General features: G+C 33.2%; 1 long non-coding RNA gene and 3 other non-coding genes across 4 annotated transcripts; 1 reads left to right on the forward strand and 3 right to left on the reverse strand.

Annotated features, from left to right (window-relative positions):
* Positions 1–8,603: 8,603 nt before the first annotated feature.
* On the reverse strand, positions 8,604–8,717 carry LOC142605420 (U5 spliceosomal RNA). Its single transcript, XR_012839045.1, has one exon. It is a non-coding gene; the product is annotated as a U5 spliceosomal RNA (small nuclear RNA).
* A 2,274-nt stretch (positions 8,718–10,991) lies between these two features.
* On the reverse strand, positions 10,992–11,104 carry LOC142605417 (U5 spliceosomal RNA). The gene has a single exon (XR_012839042.1). It is a non-coding gene; the product is annotated as a U5 spliceosomal RNA (small nuclear RNA).
* A 2,873-nt stretch (positions 11,105–13,977) lies between these two features.
* LOC142605425 (U5 spliceosomal RNA) lies at positions 13,978–14,094 on the reverse strand. Its single transcript, XR_012839047.1, has one exon. It is a non-coding gene; the product is annotated as a U5 spliceosomal RNA (small nuclear RNA).
* A 193-nt stretch (positions 14,095–14,287) lies between these two features.
* On the forward strand, positions 14,288–15,974 carry LOC142642326 (uncharacterized). Its single transcript, XR_012845640.1, has 2 exons — positions 14,288–14,406; positions 15,579–15,974. It is a non-coding gene; the product is annotated as an uncharacterized LOC142642326 (long non-coding RNA).
* The last annotated feature ends 7,583 nt before the right edge of the window (positions 15,975–23,557 follow it).

Genomic DNA, 23,557 nt, shown 5'->3' on the forward strand with positions numbered 1-23,557 from the left:
AAAAGCAAAGGTTAGTCAAATGAAAATAATCGGATGAGTGGCATATTTTAAAGTTTGCAATTATATTTTCATTATTATTATTATTATTATTATTATTATTTTATAACATTGCATATATAGAAACTTAATTATGATATTTTAATAATTTATTGTTTATTTGATAAATTTTAATAATTATTATTTGGTGTTTTGAATTGTAAGGTAGAAAAAATAGGGTTTGAGAAAATTTGAAAAATTTCCCTAATTTTTCCAATTAATGATTGTTAAGTTTTATTAATTTTTGAGTTACGATTTTTTGGTGTTTTGAATTGTAGGGTAGAAAAAATAGGGTTTGATTTTTTTTTAAAATAAAATAATAATTTTCAAATTTTATATACTTTTTAGGGTAGAAAAAAAAAGGTTGTATTAAACTAAAATAATAATTTTCCAATGAATATATGCATTAACTTGCATTTTGAATTTTTGAAAAAGAAGTTTTATTGTTTACATTTTGGTATGTTTCGTTCATCTTTTGGGCTCTGTGACTCTGACATCGCAGATTCTTTTGATGTAGAAAAGAGCCATAAAAAATAAGTTTCAGTTTGCTCAATTAGTAAAATATTTTATTGAACAAAAGATGGAACAAGAGATAAAGGAGATTAGGAATCTCCAATTCTTTTATAGTACTCCTAGTCTTAATTTGGTCTGTGTAAAGAATCCTTGGGCCTTAACGTAGTAGGCTAATTAGCTACATTATTCAGGAATGGGCTGCTTCCTACGTACTCTATTTGACCATGTTCTGTTTGTTTTTGTTTTTTGTTTTTTTTAAGAGAAAGATAGAGTTTTGTTTCAACTAATTGGGTTCTAAAGTTATGCATTGGGTCCATTCAGAAGAGATAAGAAATTGAAAATACAATTGTTGTTGGCAATAATTTTGTACTTCAAACAGCACCTCAAGGTGTTTCTAATGAAAATATATAGGATTCAAATATCTTTTACTCATGTTGTGGCTATTATATAGATGGAAAGAATTTATTTATATATATTTTTTGGGATAATTCATTGTTGTTTAACACTTAACTATGGTTCTAAGTTCTAACTAATTAATTTTGTCATAATTGGAATTTTTTTTGCATATTATAATTGGCACCTAAAGTCTAATCTATAAATACTATATAATAGAAGCTTTCGAATTTTTTTTTTTACCTCACTAAAGCTTTCTCTTATTCTATATCCTTGTATTACACTATTATATTTGCAACTGTCTTTACTAGATTAACTGGCCTCTATAATCTATATAAAGGCTTATTCTATATGCGTAATGCAGTAATATATTTCGAATTCCAGTGGTAAGAATTATAGAATAGTAATTAAAAAAACCCCTAATATTAATCAGGTGGTGGAAATAAAAGGTCTTTCATGGTAAATTAGCTTTAGTAACCCATGAAATGAGCCCAATAAGATTTATGTTTAAGTGGGCTCTACGAAGAAATGAAAATGAACAAATAATTTCATTAAAAAAAAAAAGAACAAATTATGTTGGTATATTTCACCATAGAATCTTATATTTAGGTCTTTTTTTTTTTTTTTTTTTTTTTTTGGAGGTGGAACCCCCAACTCCACCTTTGCTAGGCGCAGATTTGGGCAGGTCTATACTATACATTTAAGAAAATCATTTGCCATTGCTTAGAATCTTGTGGTTCTTCGATATTGTCATTCTCCTATATATAAAGTAAAATGAGAACCTATAAAAGGAAACTTGGAAAACTTGTATCCCAACTTTAATTACCAATAGAGTTAATTACAAATGGTCTATGTAGATATTATTGTAGGAAAAAAAAACTGGTTTTGTATCTCATACAAAATACATAACGGAAGCAACAAATAATGATCTATTTCATTCATGACTGATAACGTGCACTATGTAAATTTCAGAATTTAAAAACAAGATAGCGTACTTTAGTGTGGAGAAATTCAAAATAAAGATTAGAAGAACTTGGGAACACTTTTAATCTTCACTCCAATTCCACTTTACGCCCAAGATATGTGGTCTCTCAATCAGTTTTCAAAGTGAGAATGAAAGTGTGTCTCACTCTCACATACACACCGTTTCTTATATCACAAATAAAAATTCTGTATGTTTCTCTTTTTATAACTAACTGATTATCTAATTGGGCTGGTCTATTGAGCCTTTCCAATTGGGCTTTAGTGTATGGCTTGGAATGGAACCAAAAGGGACCAATAAGACACTAGCTCCAATGGGCCTTGGACTTTTCCGTCAACTCTTGACAAGTCCAAAGTTACCATTAATTATATTTAATACCACTATATAAATATAATTGCACTCTAGGCCTTATAAATAAATTATATCTCAAGACTTTATTATACATGCAACCCCTTCATTAAAATATTCGTAGTAATACAAAGTCATGAATATAGACTGCCACTTTGAAGATTACTATATCTTAATCCTTGAGTACCCAGTTTAATCTTTTATATTATTCATCATATATTTATGAAATCCGATTTCATAAATATATACTTTAGTAACTCCTTACTAAAATGGTTGGGCCCAACACTCTGAATAACTAAACCCATTAAACTTATCTCAAGGGAATATTTTATATCTCCATTAAGAGATTATGAATTCCATCTTGAGAATATATGTTCCATCAACACTAAATGCAGCTAACCGACATACTGAGGTTTTGACCGTGATTAATAGATCTCACTCCTGATATATCAAAGCAACCTACATCTCATGATCAGGTCCATTATTCTCTCAAGATTTAGAATTGAAGTTAATAAAAGTCGTGAGATTTATTATTCATTGACAGTCATTAGGAGAATAATAAATCTCACAGCGGTCCAGATCAATATGTCTTAACTCTTAAAACATATCAACATACCAACTAGAAGTCTCCACTTCCATGATCAAGACAAATCATCTTAGTTGATATGTTATAGTATTCGCAGATGAAATGCCCATTTTCATTACCGACTATGAACTACATTTTGAGTTTACAAGGAACTTGTGATTTACATCTTCTGTGACTAAATCACATACAATGCATCTCATGGACTATGATGATGTCCCATTAGTTCATTTATAAATAGTCTTATATAATTAAATAATTTAATTATTTATGACATGCCAATAAATTGGATTTTAGGGCATAAACCCCAACAATTATTGGTGCTAGATTTCTTTTGAATTAATTACAAAAATGTCAATACTAATTTCTCTGCTACAAGATTTCATTAATGTAATGTGCGTCGCATTATGAGCATATTACTGCGAACCAAACACTCCCAGATGATCCTTGGATTATAAAGAAGAAATATATATATATATATATATATATATATATATATATATATATATTTGTGTGTGTGTTTCATTTTAAAAAAAAAACTTGGTAAGGGGTTTAACTCAATACACAAAATTTTTTAGTAAAAGGCGAAAGAATAGTTCGCTTTGTGCTCACCACACGGCTCTATGAGTTTAACCATTTTGGTAGAGCACCTTATAATTAAGAGTCCTCATTTTGAGTTTTCTCTCTTAGCCAATGTGGGAAGACTTTATATTCTGCATTAGGAATGAACCAGAAGTTATAAAGTATAACCTATGGTATGATCTTATTAGTGGAATTTAAGCATACCGAGTTAGATAAACGAAATGGGACAAGAAACATTTATATTATAAAGATTTTACATCCTTGGAATCTATTTTGGTGGTGACAAATTTTCAATTCTTATTTTAATTAACCATGATATTGAAAAGTGTTCATGTATATATAGTGGATTTTTTGAAATATTGATTTTATTAGTTATATATTTTTATTCTAGGATCTATCAAAAGTCTTTTCATTTTTTAATCCATTGTAGGCAAATGAATTATAGATTTCCAAGCATTTTGATTAAAGGGAAGAGAGAGATCGAAAGAGAAAAGTACGACAAAGAAGGAAAAGTGAATTCAGGAAAGAAAACTTGTATTATACTATTATTCTCTGTCAATGAATTACATAGCTTCTTACCCTGCGTTTCTACACAACCTAAGGTTGAGAGAGAAGATGAACAAACTCTACTAATTCAACTTTGTTACATCAGTTACAAATTATTGTTAAACTACAAACACACTACCTAACTAACTTGATAGTACGTCTGGATTCTAGTTAGTTTAACATGTGAAGTCTCTTATTACTGAATAAAAGATTTGGTATTTAATTCTCACCTACACAACAAAAACTAATTGATATTTTGACTTAGGGTCCGTTTGGATAGAACTTATTGCTGAAAACTGAAAACTGAAAACACTGTAGCAAAATAAATTTTAAATGTGTGAATAGTGCCGTGAGACCCATTTTTAATGAAAAAGTTACTAAAAAGTGAAATTTGTGAGCCCATGAACAGTGCACGGATGCACTGTTCATGGGGAATTAGTCAACAACTACGGCTGAAAAAAAAAAAAAAAAAAAAAAAAAGGCTCTAAACGCTGAAACGCAAAACGCAGGCCTGATAAGTTGAATCCAAACGGCCTCTTAATAATAAAGAGCAATTATCAAAATACAGATGACAAGGTTTGAAATAATATCTTCTCAAAAAAAAAAAAAAAATTTGACAGCCTATTAATTCATAATTGTGTCATTGTAATTATTTCATACATCCAATATATATATATATATATATATATATATATATATATATATATATATATTAATTGTGTCATTGTAATTATTTCATACATCCAATATATATATATATATATATATATATATATATATATATATATATATATATATATATATATATATATATATATGTCATTCTATGTTGTTCAATGCATGCATGAAATAACTCCTCCATGATTGGTGGAGCTAAACCGTAGAAGCAGGTTCTTCAATCTCAACGGGCACAACCTTTCGACACCGATCTATATCCTTAAAGATAACCACGCAGGTTGTCAAACCAAAGAGAGCTAATGTGACAATCGGAAAGATGCATATGACAAGCCCTACGATATCGAATACATGGCTCCCCAGCTTCTTTTTCGCCTCGTCTTTCAATGAGTTTATGTACATGTGAATCGCAACAAACAGTAAGAAAATATAGAACAAATAGATACCAAAAATTACAACATATATTGCACAAGTATTCTGCTTCCCCTCGTCCATCTCAACATTCGTGGTGGCCAACATATATTGTCTCTTTTCTTTTTTTCTTTCTTAATTTTCGAATACCACATAATTTATACATAACTTCTAATTTATAATTGCCCAAGCATGTGAGTATGTGAAATTGGTTACGAAATGTTCTAAAGAGTAGTCTCAAATCTGTCACAGAAATATGCTGGTAAAGACTTGGCAAATCTACATAACCTTTAACAAAAACGACCTTGGAATATGGCAACAACCTGACTTTAGGGTTTGTTTATAAGCGTGTAGTTACTCTCCTATATTTGTATGCTTGCTAATAATAAAAATAAACTTTTTCTTTGAAAAAAAAAAACGGATTGAGGGTTTGAATTGAACCAACCTCATCCTATATGTTTGAAATGGATCTATTCATGGTCCAAATGAAACAATACGAACTTAATGGTGCATCAAATGCTTAAATCATTTAAAATTGTAAATGACATGACACTATAATATGTTAGTTGTGACAAATATAAGTTTGACCATAAAATGAAGAGAATTATATTCCAATTAAGGAAAGGATGAAATCTCATCAGACCCTTAAACCATTTGCAAAAGAAATACTATCAACACAACAATAACAACCAAGATTTGGTCCCAAAATTTTAAGCGGGTTACGATTCTGAACAAACTAGTCAGGGTTAACTATATGCATTATTTTTTGTCATTCTGTTCTATTTGACATCATACAATATGCTACTTTCTTAATTGACATGTCTTTTTTTACTAATTCTTTTTTTGTTATTTTTTTTCTTCCTCTACCTTTTGTGGTTAACTTGAATCAATTCACTCTTTTTCACTAGTGTATTAATACTTGTTCTCCTTGATCATGACGACCAAGTTATCCCAAGAGATTCTCTCTCAGTTTTAATCAATAGGGACCACCCCTATCATTAAGAGAAATTTATTGTTTCAAATCTTATTTTTCTTTGTATTTCTAATGTTCTTAGAATCCTCATTTTATCTACACTCATTTTATAAATATTCAACATTCTACACCATAAAAGCATAGTTGGTCATACAAAAATCTAATAAAACTTTCCTTCAACTTAATAGGTTTTTACAATCTTAGAATACTCTTGATGAACTTCTCAATTTCATAAACACCACTCTTATCTTATGATTCTTATACTCTTTCAATATCTCTATCTTATGAATTATTGATTCGAGATAATGAAATATCTCATCCTTAATTTGGTATCTTGAAAGCTCAAATTTGTGCTAAAAACACACGAGCTTATTTAGACTCCAAAATTTAAATTATGGCTAGATTTTTTTACTCTTACTTAATCAAAGTGCGGAACAAAAGTAAACGTGTGCAATGAGTTGATATTACTCTAGTGCATAAACATGACCAACAAACAATAAATGTAAAACACAAGAATAAGGGAAGAGAGATGCAAACACAAGATAACACCAAGACATATTATTAAAGATGAAATCAAAGAACTCGGCGAAAATCCTCTTCGCGACCCTCCAAGTCGAAATCAATCCACTAGAGAATAAAGTTGGAGTACACAAATAACAAAAGTCCCTCCAAGCCTAGTCTACCCAATGTACTTGAGCCTTCCAAGTTCCTGCCACCAACGGACTTCTCAAAGTCATGTCTCCTTTAGCTTTTTGGATCCCGCAATACACTCGATTGCATCTGCCAAGCCTCACCGGCTTCTTTTGGAAAATCCCCAAAGCTTTCTAAGTTCCAAAACACTCTCTATACTCTGAATAAGTGTGAGTTGTGTTTGGGTGCAAATCTCCTCTCACGGTATGATAATGGGAGAGGGAATAAGGAGAAGAGGCTACAATGATTTCTCTCTAAGGATAAGTAGCTCTTTCTCTAAAAGATGGGTGTGTTGTGTTGTAGAAACCTATCTAAGGTTTTCTCTCTATGAATAGCCTCTCATACTTTTGTATATATAGTATGCATGAAGGGTAAGAAAGTTACACTTAAAATCCTCAAAGCAGAGAGTTTCGCAAGTACCTCACGGATTGACCCTTCTCGCGAGACATTCCAAAAACTAACAGTCTGACATGACTCTTCAGCTTCCAGCATGTGCTTCTCACGTGATCTTTTTGCGAGTTACTCTTCTCACAAATTTCTTGCAAGCTAGCCGCGAAACTACAATGATTTTTCAATCTATGCTCAATTCTTCACCAACTTAATACTAAACCCAATACAATAAAATCTCATAAAATACAAAGAACAAAATTAAAGCAAATACAACACTTTTTGTTATGGAATAAAGTCAACATAAAATATAGTTGTAAATCACAACTTTACATATCTTTTGACCATCAAGTTTTACAACCCTTTCATCTTTGTTTCTACTTTTATTGAATTTACATTCCATGTAATATGTTTCAATCTTTAACCAAGTCTTTAAATTCTAAAGCATCTTGCCAAATCTCTAACTTGAAGTTCACGACTTCAATGGAGATTTCATCTTGCCAAATCCCATAGCTTTTTCCATTTTCATCCTATCAATGTGTCCTTTACCTCGGTCATCCAGAATTTTTAAACAAATATATAGTTTTTATCCTCAATTGTTTATCCTATTCACTCCAATATTTTGTGTCACTTCTATTCAATATTTTATCAAAATATATGAATTTTTCATCTTTCTTTAATCTGCTATTATTTATAAACACTCTTCGATCTTCATCTTTAATGCATTTGACATCATTCTAAGTCTATTGTTTCTATTTCCCGTATCTTAAGATGTTTATAAGTAATTAGTTTCTCCATCACTTGTCCCCAATTTGCTATTTAATTCATCATAAATCTTAGATTTAGCAATTAGGACAATATTTTTTGCTTCCCACTTTTCACTTTGTAATTTTCAAGAGCATCATTGCCTCTACATATAGGCTTTGATCTACAGCTCTCTTTAATCTAAGTGATACTTAAACCTCCTTACTCCACTATTAAGTCTCTCCTTACTCGGCCGTTCACCTGCTTCAAATTATCCAAGTACTCTGTTCATTATTACATAATACATTGAGAGAGAGAGAGAGAGAGACTACAAACCACTTAATTTCTTAGCTTCTATTTAATTAATAGCTTTCTTTAGTAAAAAAATAGCTTTCTTTACCTCATTTCAAAGCAACAAAGTAACCAAGCAAAACATGTAGTTGATTCCAAGCTTCTTTGGTGGCCGACAAAGTAACACAAAGATTGATGTACAACAAGTTTTAAAATTGGGGTTAAAATGTTTAATTACATGGGAAATGACTAGTGCACACTCGAGCCATTACTAACAAAGTAGTGCACACACGCAATTACATACAAAGTTGTTTACTAGTTTTTAAAACTAAAATTGTGACTTAGATATTGTTCAATTACGCATTAATTACCAAATAAAATATTGACGCCATATTAATCTTAATTTAGTAAACATTATCATGTAATAATAACTTTAACTAAACTTGGTAAGGGTTTTAGGTAAACCCCTCCAAAAATTAATGTATGCCGCAATAAGTGGCGAGTACACGGTATTCTCTAGTAAAAGGCGAAAGAATAGTTCGCTGTGTGCGCACCACACGGCTCCATTAGTTTAACCATTAGGGTAGAGCACCTTATAATTAAGAGTCCTCCATTATTTGCTTTATCTTCTGGACAATGTGGGATTAAGTCATATTCAGCACTAATTAGGTCATAATATAAACATACGGTATGCTTGATTGAATTTGTGCACACAGAGTTAGATAATCCAAAATGGACAAGAAATATTGATACTAAAAAGTAGTCAATAAGAATGGTGCAACATGAGGAAGCTCAAAAAAGAAGAGTGAAAAAACAAGGAAGAGAAACGAATTTAAGAAAGAAAAGAGGTTGTATTATTCTCAATCAATGAATTACATAGCTTGCCTTGTATTTATATACAACCTGAGGCTAGGAGAGAAGATCGATGGAACAAATTCGAGCGGTAGGATTAGCAACATATTGTAATTATTGTCAAAAAAAAAAATTTAACTCACAACATTTACAACTGATTCTTAATTTCACCAACACGCTATTGGATATATGCATAAGATACCTTCTTCATGGTTGGATCCCTCTTTCAGTGTATGAATCCCATAATCACATTCCTCAACCATGTGGAAGCTACATAATTTATCCGATGTATAAGATACCTTCTTCATGGTTGGATTTACTGAGCCACGGGTGCAGGTTCTTCACTCTCGATAGGCACAATCTTCTGACTCTTCTTAATTTCCCTAGAGAAAGCTACGCAGCATGCCAAACCCAAGAGGAACAAAGAGCCAAATGCAATGACACACATGAAAATCCCTAAGTCAAAGCTTAAACTACTCTCTCGCTTCTTTTTAACAGACACTTTCATGGAACGCATATAAGCGAAAACGGAAACAAACGTTATGAAAAGATAGCACAAATAGAAAAAAAACAGGATAATGTACATTGCACAAGCATTTGGCCTCCTCTCCTCAATCTCGCCCATCCTATTGTCCATGTCTGCCTTTCTTCTTTATTTTTTCTCCGCCTTTTCTTTCTTAAATTTCCATGGCAGCAGGATACCACTGCTGCCTATCTTCTAATTTGTAATTGCCAGGGAAGCATTTTCGACTATATGGGAATTTGGTTAGCAATGCTCTAAAGAGTGGTCTTAAAATAGTCACACAATACAACTATACAAGTAAAAAACGACCCCTGAAATATGCCAACTACTTGATTTGCTGTTTTATATATTTGTTTATATTTAAATTGGGTGGCCCAATGTAACATCATATTTAAAATTTGAAATGACTTCGTACAATACAATATCATATATAGAAAATGAAAACTAAATCGCGAAATGAAGAGGGTTTTAGTATCCTTTAGATATGTGAAAAGAATATATTTTATTCCAAAAGTACCATCCCCTTTGAAAATATAGAGCCTTGTTCAATTCAAAAACCCATGCCCATTATGTGGTAAGATTATTGAAATATAATTACTCAGGAGAAAGCTGCACGTTGTTTCTCTACCTCAAATTTATGGCTGTTATTGCATTAAAATAAACTAGTTTCTTTATCCTAGTCTCTTGGGCGAGAGTAATCAAATGTTAAACGAATGATTTCCCATGTTTACGTGATCTTATACAAATTTTGATTGCATAATCCTTACAAATTAGAGAAATTATAAAGTCCTCACTGTGGACAAGTGATGTAATCTATCATTCCACTAAAAGAATTCCACATGTTTAAAATTGTTAAGTCAATTTTTTTTTAAAATAGAAACTGATTACTAACTCAACAATTTTAAACAAGTGGAAGTCAATTAATAGAATGGTAGACAAGTGACATAGTCTACCATGAGAACTATATAATTTCTCTACAAATTGATATTATTGTTGTATCCTTGTTAACCTTTTATAAGATTAATGATCTAAATAATAACAATTTTATCACAATATAGTAGTAGGCTTTGAAAAAGCTCATTTTGTAATATACTTGATATAAGTAGGCTTTGAGCATCCCGCACCCATCACAATATGACAGATCATACAAGAATTAATAGTTAGCAAATTAGTCATTCGTGCTTTGTTTGTTATTGGAAACTTTGTACTTTTATTCTCTCACATCCACTTTTATACATTCACAGACTCACATTTATGTTTTAAATGTGGACTCTCTTGCTTTTCTCCTTTTTTTTTTTCCTATTGAAATGTGTAATGTGTAAATTAGACATTAATTGTGAATATTTTTGTCACTTATCTTTCTCTAAAAAAGAGAAGTCAATACTTGCATAAAATAGTGGCTATAAACTAGTATAAGAGAACAATTTGAAGACAACTTTAACTAGTTTTGTGGGTGTTGGATTCTGTTGAAATCAACACCTCAAAAAATTGGTGTATGCCATTTTGAGCAGCGAGCACACGGTATTCTTTAGTAAAAGGCGAAAGAATAGTTCGCTTTGTGCTCACTGCATGGCTCCATATGTTTTTTCTATTAGTCATAGCAACTTATAAGAAGTCTTCATTTCATTTTGGGGTTGATCTTCTAATCGATGTGGGGCTTTTACACCTTGTGTTCAGCAGTGGGCTAAACAAGCAATGAAGCAAACGAGTAATTGAACACCAAATCCATGATTGATGGAATTTGTGCACACAGTCATCATACTAGAGGAACTAGAATCACTCTTAAATACAAAGGTGCATCATCATGTCTGTTTCAACAACTCTGCACAACAATAATCTATTTGGAAAATCTATATATATTCTATCTGTTTCATTTCCTAAGCCCCCCTTCAAACAACCATCTTCTAAAATGATGCTCTTAATTTGAAAATTCTGGATTTGCAAAAACTACATTTAACTTTTAAATCCATGGAGAATTACCGGAATGAAGTAGCAGCTTTCACATCATAAGCCTATAGCATATACAAGAAAGGTAGGGAAAATAGAACTGTATTGATTTCTCAATGTGCAATGTACGATTAACTTTACAATGAGACGAGATTTAGTGATAGCCCAATGGAACAGACACCAATGTCTAGGGTTCGAATCCAACTCGCCCCTACCCCACTAGTTTACCTAGGAAAAAAAAATGAGGCAGTGATCCCAACCTTATTATATATAATAGGAGGAAAAGATCACAAACTAAACCAAGGGTGCCGGGAGTTCAGTCAAAAGAGGCACGATCTTTCCATCCCTTTATATTTCTCTATAACAATCCACTTTGTTCAAGCTTACGATAGTTACAACTGATTGTTAACTACACCAACACACTATCAAATATATGCATGATCCCTCTTTCAGAGTATGGATTCCATAATCGCGTTCTTCAATCATGTGGAACCTACATTATTTATCTGATGCATAAGATACCTTCTTCATGGTTGGAGTTACTGAACCACGGGTGCGGGTTCTTCAACATCAACAGGCACAATCTTCTGACCCTGCTTAATTTCCCTAAAGAGAGCCACGCAGCATGCCAAACCCAAGAGGAACAAAGAGGAGAATGCAGTGACGCACATGACAATTGCTATGTTATAGCTTATATGAGTCTTTTGCTTCTTGTCCACAGACACTTTCACGGTGCGCATATAAGTTAAAATGGCGATAAGCGTTATGAAAAGATAGAACAAATAGAAAAAAAACAGGACAGCATACATCAGACAAGCACTCGGCTTCCTTTCCTCCATCTCACCCAACCTATTGTCCATGCCTGCCTATCTTTTTTTTCTGTTCTTTTCTTTCTTATAGTTTTCGGTAGCTGAATACCACAGATGCTTATCTTCTAATTTGTAATTGCCAGAGAAGCATTTTGACTATATAGGAATTTGTTTAGCAATGCTCTAAAGAGTGGTCTTAAAATAGTCACACAATACAACTATACAAGTGAAAAATAACCCCCTAAAATATGCCAACCTACTGACTTGCTTTCTTTCTTTCTTCTTTTTTTTCTTTTTTCTTTTTTTAATTTGAGAGACTTAGTGCAAAATCAAATTTAAAATCTTAAATGATGTCGTGCTATGTACAATATCATATATAGAAAAAAATCTTAATCGTAAAATGAAGATAATTTTAGTACCCCTTAGATGTGAAAAACAAAATATTCCAAAACTACCATCCCCTTCGAAAATATATGCCTTGTTCAATTCAAAAATCCATGGCCATTATGTGGCAAGATTATTTAAATATAATTACTTAGAGCCTAGTTCAATTAAAAAAACCATACCCATTATGTGGTAAGATTATTAAAATATAATTACTCAAGGAACCGGCTGCAGGTTGTTTCTCCACCTTCATTCAGGGCATTTTTTTGAATTAAAAATAGATTATTGTCCAATTATTTCGCAGAAACAAAAATGTAAGGATCGGATAAAATGAGAAATAAGGATATGTGATAGATAGTGATCCATCTAAAGTTTCTTTGTCATGGTTTCTTCATTGAGAGTGGTCAAATGTAACCGAATGATCACCTGTGTTGACTTGATTTTCTACCAATTTTGACTATATAATTCTTACAAACTGATGTTATCGATACATCACTGTTAACCTTCTATAAGATTAATGATATTTTTAATAATACAAATTTTATCACGTTATAGTAGTAGGCTTTGAAAATTGACAATGCCTATTTTGTAATGTGATTGATATAAGTAGGCTTTGAGCATTGAGTACACATGTACAATATAACAAACTATTCAAGAATAATTAGCAAATCAGCCATTTGTGCTCTATTGTTACCGGCAATTTGGGACTTTTATTCTCTCACATCCATTTTTATACATTCACTTTTTAACATTGACTCTTATGTTTATACATTCCATTTGTGCTCTATTTGTAATTGACAACTTTGGACTTCTATTCTCTCACATCCACTTTTATACATTCACTTTTTAACATTGACTTTTATATTTTAAATCTAGACACATTTTTTTGGCCTTTCAAAATGTGTAATGTGTAAATTATAAAATGAGGACTTTTAAATTATTTTCTTTTTTTGCCTTTTTTTTATATCAAAACTCTCTTATGAGAGAGTTTTAACCTATAACATCCGTTCTTAATGATAACTCTTTATCATTAGACCAAGACACCAATTAATTTAAATATTAGCGGAAATTGATCAAAGACTTTACCAATAAGTTTTTTTGCCTTTTAATATGTGGAAATTGGCACATTTTTTTTTCACGAGATAATTACAACATGCTACTAACTTCGCAACTCAAACTATTTCCTCCCTAAACCCTAAAGCACTTTGTACATGAAGAGGTGTCAATTCAACTACAAGGCCATCGGCGTAAATTAGCACATAAATTGTGAATATTTGTGTCACAACTTCAACTATTTTTGTGGGGATTGGATTCTATTGAATCGACCCCTCAAAAAATTGATGTATGCCATTTTGAGCAGCAAGCACACGATATTCTTTAGTAAAAGACGAAAGAATAGTTCGCTTTGTTGTAACATCCCAACTTAAAAACAAAAGAAAAAAGAAAAAAAAAAAAGGATAAGAGTCAGATTTTTGGTGTCCCATGTGACCCACCCTCCCCATGTGCTCCCCACCACACATATATCATCTCACACTCTCACTCTCTTGGCCGGTCAACAAGGATCCTCTACTCTTGTTTTCTTTTTCTTTTTCTTGCAAATACAAACACTCATCTTTCACTCTCTCATTCTCTCCTACCAATACCCACTCCACACCACCATCTCCACTATCATTTTTCCGGAAAGTTCACCGAAAAATCCTTAAGAACTTCTAAGCATCTTCATCCCTTTTATTCGAGGTAAAGATTTCTAATCTTTTTGATTGGTTTTATGTTTTTGCTAAAGTTTCCCTTTATCTAATATTTGATAATAATATTCATGTGATTTATGAGTTTTGGAAGTGATATCCATGTGTTTATATGTATGGGTTTTGTATTGGTGGAATTATTTGATAAGTAGGTTTATAATTTTTACAATGGTGGCTATCTAAGTGGTGAAGTTTTTGGGGTTTTGGTTTTTTAATATGGAATAAATGGTGAAAATAATTTTTATTGATTATTTGGAGCTAGTTAAAGATTTAAATTGTTTGTCTTGGGGAATATTATGATTTTGGTGTCATGGGTCTTTTATTGATATTACATAAATCTTGTGAAAACTACTTATACATTATTGAGGTTTTAATGTTAGAGATAATACCTTGGATTATTCATAAGTATAATGGGAGTCTATACCTTGTCAATTAATTGGTTGAGAAACTTTGAAAGTGGAAAACATTATTTGTGAGGCTAAATACTAAGCTTGCCTAATTAAGTGCTTATTTGGCAATTCCTAATTTGTAGTTAGATACAATTTCAAGCTTTATGCTTATTGTGATAGGTTTGCTTAATATAGTTTAGGTTCTAGCTAATCTTCATTGGAGCTTATAGAATTAGGTTTTTTACGAGTTGCAAGGTAAGTAGCTTTTTTAATAGGATTTTTGGAAAATAACCAAGTTGCATAAACATTGTTTTTTTTTTTTTTTATCAAATACGTTTTGGAAAATTATTTATAGAACTATGTTTTCTTAAAAAGTGTTGTGTTGTGACCCTATTATATATGATTTTATATGAAAAATCCATTATATATGGTATTGCATTTGGGGAAATGCATGAATTGTTGACATGGAAAATATGAGCATCTTTTGTTTAATTTTTGATAATAAATTCATGGATTTTATGGTATATTGGAAAATTTAAAGGTGCTTATATTTTCTTGTATTATTTGGGAAATTGATAGAAAATCTTGTTGACAAGGAATGAATTTGGAAACCTTACAAACTTTATGGAAGTTTTGATTGTTTAAGGTTTTTCTAAAACGACTTGAATATAAATTATGTGTTTTAAAGTACATATAACCAGTGAGTTTTATGTGGTTTTAACCCTATGCCATGTGTGATTTCCTGGTGATTATCCGATTTGATTTTTATATTCAGATCCAGGTCAATGCCCTTTCACTTTGGATGACATGTTTTTCCCTGCTACCCATGGGGAGAAAAGGTTCCTTGATTGTGTGTGGGTGAGGCTGCTGCTCATGTGGCCAAAAGACCACAAGCAAAAGAGATCTTATTTGACGTGTTCTCCTTGCTACCCATGGGGGGAGAGAAAACCTTGAGGGTATGGGTGAGGCTACTACCCGTGGGGCCAAGAGACTGGATACTAGAGAGGACAATATCATGTTAGTTGTGAATGGGTGGATCTATTAACCGGTCTATGTGGTAGTGTGGTATATTTGTGATAAATTATCTTATGATAAATTTTATGGCTTTGGAATTATATTGTTAGTGCTCACAGATTATAGTATATAGTTTCAAGGTATTTACCTTGAGAAATTTTGTGTTTCATTTTTTAATCATTCTTATCACGTTATTATTGAAAAGATCTTGTGGTATTCAGTTAAAAATTTCTCAAACTAGAACATGCTTTGTAAATTGTTCATCATTATAAAACTTGCATTTTCCCCACCACCATTAATTATGCTACTTAATGGGCTTTGTCTCAACCCATTATTTTACAATTTTTCAGAGTAGGCAATCATTGTTTTGAGACATGTTTTTGTGGCTTGCAGTAGTTAAACTAACTACTGATGGAGGCTAGACTTTTGTGATTGAGATATTTAGATGATGTATATCCTAGTGTAGGCTTAACTCATTTTTTTGTATCTAATAGCGGTTATGATTTTATTTCCACTGATGGGACAAGTTAAATGATATGTAATTGTATTTATTCAGATCTCTATTCTTTTGTGACCAATGGTCCTTGTAATTATTGCATAGAGCTCTGACTTATTTTGGGAGTATCATTAATGAAATTATTATGATAATTCTTGATGTTGGTGCATTGATAATGAATTTTGGATTGAATTGTCAAAAAGGAAAAATCTACAGATACCTTTGAGATGTTTTTCTCATGTTTTGGACTAGGTTCCAAGTATGACATTTGTGCTCACTACATGGCTCTATATGTTGCTTCTCTTAGTCGTATCAGCTTATAAGCAGTCTTCATTTCATTTTGAGGTTGATCTTCTAGTCGATGTGGGAGTATTACCTTGTGTTCAAAAGTGGGTATAGAGTAAACAAGCAATTAATCAAACGAGTAATTGAATGCCTATTCCATGCTTGATGGAATTTGTGCACACAGACTTCATACTAGAGGAACCAGAATCACTCATAATACAAAGAATGGACATCATTTTGTCTGTTTCAGCAACTCTGCCCAAAAATAATCTAACTTGGAAAATCTATATTCCTAGTTAACCAACAATTTTTCGCATTGATTCTATCTGTTTCATTTCCTAAGCACCCCTTCAAACAATCATCCTGAAATGATGCTCTTATTAATTTGAAAGTTTTGAATTTGCAAAAACTATATTTAATTCAACTATTAAATCTGTGGAGAATTGCCCAAATGAACTAACAGCTTTCACATCATAAGCCTATAGCCTATACAACTAAAAGCATCATGATTGAATTTATTCAAACAAGAAAGCTGGGGAAAAATGGAACTGTATTGATTTCCCAATTTGTAATTTAAGACTAACTTTACAATGAGACGAGATTTAGTGATAGTCCAATGGTACAGACACCCTCTGTGACGCCCAATAATGTCTAGGGTTCGAATTCAACTCCCCCCTCCCCCACTAGTTACCTAGCAAAATAAATAAATAAATAAATAACAATGAGACAGTGATCTCAACCTTATTATAAAAGAGAAAAAGATCACAAACTAAACCATGGGTAGTGCAGGGAGTTCAGTCTCGAGAGGCACGACCTTTCCATTCTTTCGTATTTCTCTATAGCAATCAATGAAGCTTGTTATAACCAAGAGTAATGAAGCTAGAAATGAAATGATGTAGATCACAAAATTCACGATACGGTAATCTGGCATTGAATAACTAGGTAAGCGAATTCCTTCAAGCAATACAAGAAAGAAAATACAACAAGAAGATATGGGGCAAGCATAAATTACACAATAATTGATCTTCCTCTCGTTCCTTTCTCCATTCATCGGGGCCAGCCTATTCTCCAAGTCCGCCATATCTTCTTCTTCCCCTTCTTCTTTTCTTCTTTTGGTTAAGATGATCTGAGATTCTCCAGATAAATCAACAATAAAATTATTAAAATCTTAACCATTCATTTGTCAAATGTGTGTTTTAGATCTTGTCACATTATCAATAATTAAAATAGTATTAGTCAATGATTTTAACTGACGATGCTAAATATGTGTTAGTCAAATGTAATTTTAAATAATTTCCGGAGAATTCTAAAGGATCCTATTCTCTGGTCATGATATTAGATTTCTCTTCTTTTTTTTCTTTTTCTTTTTTTCTTTTTTTTCATTTTTTGGTAATATACTAGATAGGCTAATATTGAATCATTGAGCTCAAATTGGGGTCAAAATGGCTATATACCACTGGTTGGCTAAATATTTAGCAATATACCACTATTTGTAAAATATTTAGCAATCTACTACCTTCTTGAAACTTAAGTTTGCTGTAGAACTCGAGTTCCAGAAACTAAAGCTCTTTGAAAAAATAGTCTTCAAATTTGTTGTGTTATTTTTTATGGAACTCAAGTTCCATAAAAAAATTTCCAAAGAACTCGAGTTTGTAAAACTCGAGTTACCCGGCAAATTCAAGTTTTAAAAAATTGGTAGATCCCTAATTATTTCGCAAATAGTAGTAGATTTATACATATTTTGTCAACAGTAGTACTTGGCCATTTAGGCCCAAATTGGGACAAAGGATTTTTATTCCTAAAGTGAAAAGGCCATTGGTTGCTCAAAAGTAGGGATGGCAATTCGTGTTCATGAGTCGGGTTCGTGTCATATCGAGTCATGAGTATTCGGCTATATGGGTTGATCCGAACCCGACTTGTTTAGTAAACATGTCAAGAATTCTCAACTCAAACACGATCTATATATTAAACAGGTCGACCCGACCCGACACGTTTAACTTGTTTAATTAACAAGTCATGTAAAGGTCAATACAAATGACCCATTTAATAATATATTTGATTAATAGGTCATACCAAACTTATATAATTTTTATCAATCCCCATATATTTAAAATTAAAATACAATTACAATTATAAATATAGTAATAAACATATTCAAACAACCATTAATTAAGCAATAATATCAAAATAACTAATAATTTTATAAGCTAATCGGATCAAACGGGTCAAACGGGTTCATATGTTGAACATGAACACGGCCCGTTTACTGAATGGGTTAATCATGTCAACCCGAATATGACCTGAACTCGAATAGCCTCAACCCACGACTTGTTTATAAACGGGTTAGTCGTGTCAGATTCGCAGGTCGTGTCAGATTTTATCACCCCTACTCAAAAGTTGGTATATAAAATGAGAACATGACTTAAAACGCATAGCTTTCTGAGTCATTTATTGCTTTGGCTTTCGTCATTTTATTATATAAACCTTAAAATTTGATGTGTTAATGCATTAAATTTGAGTAATTTATACTTTGTAATTATGAGGTGATTTCTCATGTATATATCCTTAAATTATAAAACTGAGCAATTATTATTCTCCTAAAACAGGACACAATAGCAACATTATAGCAAGTAGCCCATTCTACATGTCTGTGCCATTAGAAAACTTAGTATTTTGTGGGTTCTAGTTAACTCAATTGATAAAGTCTCTAATAATTGAATAAGAGATCTGAAATTCAATTCCCGTTTACACCAAAAATCAATTGGTGTCTTGGTTTGATAATAAAAGACTATCATTAGAAGTAAATGGCATAGGTTGAACTCTCTATAAAAAATAATAATAATAATAATAATTTGTATTTTAGCCTTCTCTGATGGGTATTCTAGCCTTCTGATCACATCATTAACCTAATATTTAGGACAAAGATTCCTTAATTGGCAATGCCTTAGTATTTCAGGTGTAAGTAATTTAATGAGTGAAACATTTTTATCTAAAGTGAGTGAAACATTTGAAACTTGGTATTCTAGCCTTCGTATCATCATATCATGATAGAGATGTTATGGAAAGAAGCACATTAATCACAAAAAACTTGTGCCAAAGGCCTTATAGCTAAATTGACACCTCCCCATATACAAAGTGCTTGGAGATTTAGGGGGGAAATGGTTTGACCTGCGGGGTTAGCAACGTGTTGTTATTATCTCTAAAAAAAATCACAAAAAACTTGCAGAAAGCATTTTCTGTTGGCATTCACGGTTAGTCACTATTAAAATAGGCCTAACCACTTAAGGATAAATTGCAATTAACCTATTATTATATGATACTAGATGATGTCCCGTGCAATACGTGGACTACTTTACAGTTTTATTTGAAATCATTTTTATGTATATTAAAACCTACATATAATACTTATTTTGTTATATAATATTTATGCTTGTCCATAATATTGTTAAATACTTTAAAACTTGATTTTTTTGATGGGATATTAGGCGATCCGAAATTCTTTTGAATGATATTCAAGAAAAGAGTATTCTAAAAAAATTCTGAGAATTCGAGGAACTCTTTTTAATTCTTTTTTTTTAATTGTATAAACAGTATTAGACTATAACATATTATAATATTTACCATTAAAAGTAGATTTTGTTTTTTAAATTGATTAAAAGTAGATTCTATATTTATCCCAAAAAAAAAAAACTGATGAAATGATTTTGAAATCTTCAAATAAGAATTTAAAGCATAAAATACTTTTATATCCTGAAATTACATGAATTTAAGCAACCTCCCAAACACTTCCTTAACCACTCTATTCTCACGACCAAATATGGAGACCTCAAGCTTAAACACTCAATTCATTATAACAATGAAATTAAGGAAATTTTTTGTAAGTATCAACATTAAAAAAAGACAACGTAATTAAACAAAGAGAAATTGGTTAAAAACACATCCAATTATTAAAATTTATTTATTTTTTAGTTGGGCTTCCATAAACTTAAAAAAAAAGTGAAAAATATTTTGAAATCGTCATTGATTTTTATTTTTATCACTATGGCTCATACTACATAAAATAGCAGTAAAAAAACTACAAGGAAACCTACCAATTATGAGTTCAAACACAAAAAAATTTTTTTAAAAAAATAGCTAACTCAATAAAATAATCAATTAGAATGTTTGTGTGTGTGTGTGTGTTTTATAGTTAATTTGTTTCTTAAAAAAATTAGAATATTTCTTTTTCTTTTTCTTTAGTTCTAAACAAAATACATTTATGGCTTTCTCAAACCAAAATCTTAAACACTCAAAAATTCAAAGCAAATCACAACCTTCACAATGTCTGACTTCAATATTAAAACCATAAGTTATTGTTACTGAATAAAAAATGCAAGCCTCCTTCCTTGGTCATACCCTACTCATTTAGGTTAGGATCAAACTGAACTGTAATGTTGGAGTTATGTAGGTTTCGTTAAAAGGTTGAAGTTGTAAGTGCACAATTGCACCTGGACCCAAGAATAGTTATGGGCTCAGACCCAATGAGCCTTAAACAATAAGAATTTGTAGAGTGTGGGCTTGAAACCCAGGTTAGAAGTGTATGAGGATGAAATGACAAACTAAAGATTCCAAGTACTTAGAGACAAAAAGGAGTAATGTAAATAGACCTCCTCGGACGTAAGCCGAAAGCTGTTCTTATATTATATCTCTCTCTTTTTCCTTCTTCTTTTTAGGTTACAAAAAGTTCCGTCCTGTTTCTGTTCCCGGTCCCTCCTTAAATACTCCTCTTTTTAATACTTTATCCACGTGTTGCCCCCCAATTCCTCCCTTAGCCTAGATATTTCTTTTCTTAGTGCCTTTGTACAGTAACTAGAAGTTTCCCTTCCACTGTTTAAGTGTCACTTCCTCATTAATGCGGCCAGGGTGGTAGGTGCAGGGTCTTTAATGTGGAGGTAGCAGCCTTTACCTTTGATATTCTTCCAACATCGGCGCTTCTAGGACATTCAAGGGTTCTCTCCCTTTAACCGTTGGTCTTGACCGTATCATTCCCTAATCTTTACCATGAAGTCTCAGGTTCTTTGATGTCAGTCCGAGGGGAAAACCATCCTCGGCTGGATCCTAGGATCCTCGGCGTATAGGCCGACCCATAGCACCAACAATCTCTAACCCCAGGGTCAGGTCGGCCTTCTTTAACAAGGCCCAAAAGGCCCACATTCCCACCAGGATCCTTTTGCCCCACACAATAGCCCCTCAAAACTCTAATTTTCGACATCCGAGGAGAAAAATAGGGTTTTGATCCGACGAGAACCTGCTCTACACACTTTATAAGTGACGACACGTGTGGAAATCGTTTCGCGTCCCGAGAAGATGACACTTGGCGGTTTCATTTTCGAAAACGCGCGCATTTATTCTTGTAAGTTACTCTTTGTCTCCCACGCTCAACGGTGAGATGGGCATCCAACGGTTCTCCTCGCTCCACGAAATTTTAGGCGGGACGGACATAATTTTCGAGGCCGCCTTTTCGCACGTCGTGACGCTTCGGGAACCTGCGCCTTCATTTAAGTCATCGGGGATCAATCCCATCAAAACAACAACAATCATTCTTCACCGGCGAGAAAAACGTGGAAACCGTACCTTGACCTTGTAAGTTCTTGCTCTCTCTAGTCTTGACCTTTTCTCCTCGGATACGGTCCTCGGCTACCAATACAATCACTCTCCCTTTTAAAGTTTAGTCTATCGTCTCTCTGTAATGGGAAGATTCAAGTGTCTAGTTGATACCGCCATTGGGATGGAAGGCTTTAGAGCCAAATACCATATTCCCGGCGACGTAGGGTTAGAATCTTGCCGGCAACGGCCGTGGCTGGTTCTAGGAAAGAGGGAGAGGTTATCATTCCTATGATAGCCTTCATAGAGGGTGGGATGACCCTACCAATGAAACCCGTAATGAGGGAGTATCTTCGCAACCACCGGTTGTGCCCCGACCAATGCCTTCCAAATGTTTTTAGAGTTTTAGGTAGTGTATATGCTCTAAACGAGCGAGATGAGTTTAAACCTCACATGGCACGATGTCGTGTTCCTATATGAGTCCCACAAACTCTCTAAGGTAGGCTATTATATGAAATCTCGGTCTAGCACCGTTAGGCTAATCTCTGTACGCCCAAATCAAACAAAGGCATGAAGGACGACTACTGATCGTGTACGGGAGCGGCACGACGGCCTCCTTGCCCGGTTCGGTGGGGGGATCCGAGTGCGACACCATAGGATTAATCTCCCCACAACACAACTTCTCCTAACACACACACGAAATGCGTATTTGTATTTACTTAAATTCGTTAAATATTTGTGTGAATCGACCAGGTTTGTTTGTTTGATGTCTTTTTTGCGGATAAGCAACACGTGCGTCCTCGTCTAAGTCAACTGTAACGTTGCCGATCTAAACCGAGTACTTCGCTCCGAGGTATTCGTTAGTGCGGACCTACAACTCCGGGCTGCTCATCTCATTCTAGGATACACCCCCTTTCCAAAGACTTTCGGGGAGATAGAGGACGCCATTATTGCCGGCGACCGAAGACGGAAGAGGATAAACGTAGCTCGGCCCCATTTTTTGGACGGCCGTGACCTCCGGACGCTCACGACACTATTTTGTACAACCGGCCGATAGCGGCGGTCCCCCTCGCCATACACTCACAAACAAGCTGTCATTCCGGAAGAGGAGGTGTCTTCTTCACACACTCTTGACGACGAGATAGACCAATTCCATCTTGAAGACAGAGAGACCTCGCGGAAACCGGTTCGTGGTACTTTCCGACGAGGAGGAAGAAGCCAACGAGGCCTGCGGAATCGCGGGGTTTGTAGTTGCCCTTCCCGAGGACGAATCCGTAGAAGGCATGGGACGAATGGAGGGTCTTCTCACTAATAGGGCTGCCAAAGTTGCGAGAGAAGAAGAAAACGGGGACGTCCCAAGTTCCCCCGGCCTTACC

This window comes from Castanea sativa, chromosome 7, assembly GCF_040712315.1.
Source record: "Castanea sativa cultivar Marrone di Chiusa Pesio chromosome 7, ASM4071231v1".
NCBI lineage: Eukaryota > Viridiplantae > Streptophyta > Magnoliopsida > Fagales > Fagaceae > Castanea > Castanea sativa.